Raw genomic sequence first — 6000 nt, 5'->3', positions numbered from 1 at the left:
GCCGTCTTGGACCTCAACTCCCATCACCCACAGCCTCAACAGCTGGTCGTGGAGGGTGGTGGGTTTTGTCGTATTGGACTACAACTCCCATCACCCATGTTATCACTCTCCAAAGGCCATTGTGGGCGATGGGTGCTGTAGCTCAGCAGCATCTGGGGACCCAAGTTTGCTCGATAAAGTTCCGTACTAGAAACCCTCGTTAATAATAAGCGCCTCCACCTGGGATGCCAAGATGAGCCCAGGTGGGAGGAGGCCGGCGCCCTTTGAAACCTTCATCGTTTCCCCGGGGGGGGGGAGAATCAGGCCAGACGCTCTCCCCCCCCCCGCCCCGCCCCGCTTTTAGGGGCATGCACAGCACACCGGCGGCTCCTGGAGAAACTCTGTCTCCGCTTCCCTCTCTCCACAGAGGAGCCCTGGCATTTCCCCCTCCTTACCTATCGACCCCAGCACTAGCTGCAGGCGAAACTCCCCCTGGCTGGCCCCTCCTTTTTCAATTTCCTAGAACCTCCAAGAACCCAACAGCCTGTGAAGGCAGAAAAGGCGAGCAAGGCAGAAAGACAGGGCGAAAAAACCAGGTTTCCTGTCTTCACCTCCTCCTCTTCGCCTTTCCAGAAAGCTGGGAGTGCAACCGTGCCGCAACTCCCCCCCCCCCGCCGCAAGCTCTTGAATTCACTCCCCCCCCCCGGGAACTCCTGTTCTAACTTCCAAATTCCTTTCCCCATCCTCATCTCCTTCCTAGAAATAGTTTTAATTTCTCCCCCTCTCCTTCTCTTCCTGTCTTCGTCTTCCTCTCCGGCTTTCCCCTTTTCTCATCTCCCCCCACCCCACCCCGCCGCCGTGGTTTCCTTCCATGCCCCCTCTTCCCTTCTCTTTCCCTGGGGTGGGTGGGTTCGGCTAGCCAGCCGTGGCTGGGGACTCCCTTCTTGCAAGAGTGCCGCAGGAGAGAGAGAGGCAAGGGCATAGCTCGCTCTTTCTCTCTCGCACACCTCCCTGCATGTGATTAAATGTCTTGAAATCTGCTGCTGATTTCCGCGGGGAGTTGACTTTTTCCTTCTTTTCAAGCCTTGAATTTATTGAGACCTTCTTACTCCACTGAAAGGCAGCCGTCCGGGCTCAGTTTCTCCACTGTTGCATAGAGTTTTTCTTTCCTCTCCACCCCCCCCCCCTTTCCCCTTTTTCTCTTTTCTCCTTGGTCCCTCCCAGCCAAGCAGTTCTTCATTGGACAGTGCAGGGGGGAGAGAGAAAGAGAAAGTGGAGCAGCCTGAAGAACCCAGAGCAGTGGGCAAAAGGAGTGCGATTCCCACTGTGGGACTGAAGCAGCAACCGAGCGGTCATTTTACTTATTTTTCTTCCCTTCCACCCCCACCCCTCTTTTCCCCCCTTGCGCGCCTGGCTACACTGGCATATTTCTCTCGATCTTCAAGTTCCAGACTGATTTCTCCCCTCTTCCCATAGCCAAGACAATCTGGGTGTCTGGAATTACACTCCTTTGACATCTCCCGGGCTGGGTGTTGAAGAGAAACTTTCTACCTGTTCCTGTCAAAGTAAGTTGTCATTCCTTTCGATTTACTCCTTTGGGTTAAATGTTCAGTCTTCTGTGTAGATGGGGACTCTAGTGTTGCTTTTCCTTCCGAACCAGGACTGTATTTTTCAGCTTGTTTATATGGAAGTGGGGAGGGGGGGAATCTCTTTTGCTTACTGCATGTATTAAGAATCTGCTTTTATACACACCCTCTCTGCTATTTTTCCCCTTTCCAAGTTAAATAGTACTTAATAGGTTGTGTTGTTGTTTTAAAAAATCCTTTCCATCTTTTTAAAATTCTTGTTTTTATTCCCCTGCCCTCTCCTTTTATTTCCTGTTAAACCCTTTTCATGGTTTCATCTTGGAATTTCAACTAAGGGATGGGACTTCAAAAACCTTTTCCATTGGAGGAATCCTATGCTAACACTTAAGGTGCCTGCAGAATGGGTGTGCATATACATACCCGGCGTGCGTAGGGGTGTGTGTAAGGAGAGAGTTCAAATTATACAACACATTGGCACCTTTGTGCACTTTGCCTTTGGAAAGATCTGTTGCTGGATTGGATGGATAACTTTCATCTAAGGGAGCATGGAGAGGGTGCTTAACGCATTGTAGCTACAGCTTGGTCTGGTGGTTTCTTCTGAAAGGAACTTCAAGAGAGGAGGGAGAGAAGCAATGGCTAGGAGGTGGGTGTGTTCAGATCATGGGTGGCTGTGGACTGTGGGAGGGTTGCTCTGGCTCACGGCAGCTGCAAGTGGACACAGGAGATGCTCACGGCTTAAAAGACTGGCTAGGCATCTTTCTACAGGTCATCATTTCACAAGGACTCAGACTAGAGATAGTATTCCAAGCAGAGGTTTTGCAGATGGTGTACGTATGTGCGCGTACACTCTGTTTTGGATGCAAGTGTACAAAGTCACTTTTATAGAGGGACAGCAGATGCCTTTTTCAAAGGTCATCCCTTGCATCACGCCGACGGGACAGGAGGTTTGTGGTTCTCTGTGAATGTCCCCTGAGGAAGCCCTGTTGAAATGGTTGGGACGCACACAAGAGATCTAGCGTGAGCCCCGTTCATTTATCCTGGAGGCATGCCCAGCAGATGGTACCAAGCAGGTGGGCCTTTGCTCCGAATGATTCCAATCCCATATTTCTCCCAGGAACAGGGACACAGGAAACTGCCTTGTACCGAGGCAGACCCTTGGTCCATCTAGCGCAGTATTGTCTACACTGACTTGACAGTGGTTCTCCAAGGTTTTAGGTCCCAGCCCGTCACCTTAAGTGGCATAGTGGGGAAATGCTTGGCTAACAAGCAGAAGGCTGCCAGTTCAAATCACCGCTGGTACTATATCGGGCAGCAGTCATATAGGAAGATGCTGAAAGGCATCATCTCACACTGCACGGGAGGAGGCAATGGTAAACCTCTCCTGTATTCTACCAAAGAAAACCATAGGGCTCTGTGAGTGCTAGGAGTCAAAATTGACTCGACGGCACACTTTACTTTTACCTTATACCAGCCCAGTGGGCTAGAAATGGGACTTGGGCTTCATACCTGTGTAGAGCCAGACTCAACGGCACACTTTACCTTTACCTCTCCCAGTCCCACCTGCCAGGAGAGATGCTAGGGAGTGAACCTGCAACCTAGTTGCTCTTCCTTTGAGCTATGGCCCCTTCCCCATCTTATAGTGCCATTTTACATGTCACCCATCCAAATGCAAACCAAGGTGAGCCCTGCTTAGCAAAAGGGACACTTGATGCTTGCTACCACAAGGGTCGCTCTCCTCTCCAGGAGAACAGAGAGTCCAGAGGATCCTTTTCTTTTTGACGTGTTGGAACTGGTGCTTGAGCTGTCTTGTCTGAATCTCTGGGGGATTCTTGCCTTATTTACCCTGAGGACTGGACACATTAAAGTGTAACCTGGTGCAGGCGGGCCTCTAGGTAGAGGTCGTCTCTCCAGCCATGCAGGTGCTAATGTAAGCAACCTGCCTCCTGGCTTCCTATCACATACTGTATGTATGGTTTTTTTGGTCCAATTGCAATTGGCCTGGCCATCCTTCTCTTACCCTCTTCCAGAGGTTTCTCTTCTCCAACACCATTCCCAGGAGAACAGAAGCATGGATTTAATAAGAGGACCAGCATGCATATCTTGGCACCATAACATTGGCAGACGCAATTTTTCCTGTGTCTGTGTCAAAACAAGGGACACGTGAAAAGCCTGGCTCAATCAGCCCGGGGTGGCCCAGGCGGCTGCAGTGGCTGCTGTGAGGAGCCAACTTCTGCCTGGCCCATTCCCCTGGTGGGGGAACAGCCCCCTTTAAAAAGACTGGCCCCCGAGAACGGCTGCAGTGGTGACGGCTGCCTTGCTGGCGCCCCGATAGTCTGGTGCCTGCCTCACCCTGCCTCACGAAAGGGACGCCGCTGAATCAGGCCAGTCATTGGGCTCGTCCCCACAATTGACAGCTGAGTAGGAGCAGTATCCAGCCAGCCACGCCTCAATTGGTATAAATCTTTATTGGTATTGGACCAGCCACAGATCAGAGAAAAGGGGAGCAACTAGACATAATAGAGTAACACAAACAATGCCATATCCTAACCCCCTATGCAGAACACATGCTGGATTTTACTGGCAATCCAGCAGAACCTGGTGACATAGGAATATAGGAAGCTGCCATATACTGAGTCAGACCCTTGGTCTACCTAGCTCAGTATTGTCTTCACAGACTGGCAGCGGCTTCTCCAAGATTGCAGGCAGGAGTCTCTCTCGGCCCTATCCTGGAGATGCTGCCAGGGAGGGAACTTTGAAACCTTCTGCTCTTCCCAAGTAGCTCCATTCCCTGAGGGGAATCTCTTACAGTGCTCACACTTCTAGTCTCCCTTTCATATGCAACCAGGGCAGACCCTGCTTAGCTAAGGGGACAAGTCATGCTTGCTACCACATCTCTTTGTTTAAGGATGTCTCGTCTTCCTGGTCCGATAGCAAAAAGCCTAGATTTAAAAAAATCCTGGAAGATTTGTTAAAAGTGGGGAAATATAAAACCGGGAAGAATCTCACCACAGAGTAAAACGTGTGCTGTAGTTTCAATAGCGCCTGATGTGCAGGGATTGATGTGCGCAATCAGTCTTGTGTCATGCTTTTGCTCCATCCTCAACTGGGTGCTGGGTACACGGTGTGAGCTGCCTGCTTCTGTCCTAGAAGATGATCATGTGCCCCTCCTCCTACCACAAGAGCATTTCTCAGGAGCGCACACAGAGCTTGGAACCTGGCTGGATACTCCTCCCACCCAGCTGCAAACCAGCCTACTCTGTGTCCACATTTCCGAGTCGGATGCCTCCAGGAAGCCCACAAGCAGACCGTGAAGGCAACAGTTGTTCTGCTGTACTGTTTGTCCCTTAGTACCTACTCTTTGAAGGGGTATACTGCCTCTGAACCTGGAGGTTCCATTCTACGATCATGGTTAATGGTTGCTGATTTAACCTCTTCTCTGTTGTTTTGCCTCTTTAAGGCACCCAGAGGAGTGGCCATTTCCACTGCTTCTTGTGGTGGACTCCCTAAGTTAATTAGGCATGGTAGGAAGGAGGACTTCCCACGGTGTGCCAGGCTGTGTATGTTGTTCTCCATTTCAAGTTGGGATCCTTTGTAGATCCCGCAGAACAGGATTCTCCATTCTTTGTGGCACTCTTTGGGATGCTGATGTCACTGATGGATGGATTAAGTGCCCTCAAGTCGGTGTCGACTCTTAGCGACCACATAGATAGATTCTCTCCAGGATGGTCTGTCTTCAGCTTGGCCTTGAAGGTCTCTCAGTGGTGCATGCATTGATGGTGCTGGTGTCATTACCATGATTTTTCTCTGGATGCCACTTTTAATTTGCCGGGCTGCTGGATGTGCCTTACCAAGGCTGTTGCCACAACGGCCTTGTGAAGGAAGTCAATGCATTTTCCGTTTTAGAGGCAGGGAGTTAAAGCTGAAGGAGTGAATTCCGAAGGCCACGTGAGAATTGGTGCAAGCCACGAGTGTTGGCCATCGACCAGAGTTGAGATCTCACTGGGTGACTCTGGGCCCATCACTCTCAGTCTGACTTAACTCCGAGAAAACCTATGCAGTGAGCTGAGCTTTTTTAGATGGAAGGGGGATACCAATGTAATAAATAATACCTCTATGGCAGAGCTGGGCCTTGAACACGGGCTCAGCTGCCTCACAAATAGACATGAGGATGGGGCCGTAGTTCAGTGGCAGAGCATCTGCTTTGGGTGCAGAAGGTCTCACAACCTTAAGTGGCACAGCAGGGAAATGCTTGACTAACAAGCAGAAGGTTGCCGGTTTGAATCCCCACTGCTACTATATTGGGCAGCAGGGATATAGGAAGATGCTGAAAGGCATCATCTCCTACTGCATGGGAGGAGGCAATGGTAAACCCTTATTCTACCAAGACAACCACAGGGCTCTGTGGGTGCCAGGAGTCAAAATCGAATTGACGGCA

At 50.6% G+C, this 6000-nt stretch overlaps 1 protein-coding gene across 2 annotated transcripts in view; it reads left to right on the top strand.

The window, feature by feature from the left end:
• Positions 1 to 371: 371 nt before the first annotated feature.
• Positions 372 to 6000, top strand: part of NTN3 (netrin 3) — a 139304-nt gene continuing 133675 nt past the window's right edge. Inside the window, exons 1-2 of one of the 2 annotated variants that reach the window (XM_053276846.1) lie at positions 372 to 1330; positions 1456 to 1544. The gene's annotated coding sequence lies outside the window, so the exon portion shown is untranslated. Of the gene's footprint in view, positions 1545 to 6000 lie in introns of both variants that reach the window. The other variant, XM_053276845.1, reaches the window with a different exon arrangement.

The sequence above is a fragment of the Hemicordylus capensis genome, chromosome 13, assembly GCF_027244095.1.
Source record: "Hemicordylus capensis ecotype Gifberg chromosome 13, rHemCap1.1.pri, whole genome shotgun sequence".
Taxonomy (NCBI): domain Eukaryota; kingdom Metazoa; phylum Chordata; class Lepidosauria; order Squamata; family Cordylidae; genus Hemicordylus; species Hemicordylus capensis.
Note: the sequence above shows the minus strand (reverse complement) of the source record. Positions and strands in the feature narration are given on the sequence as shown.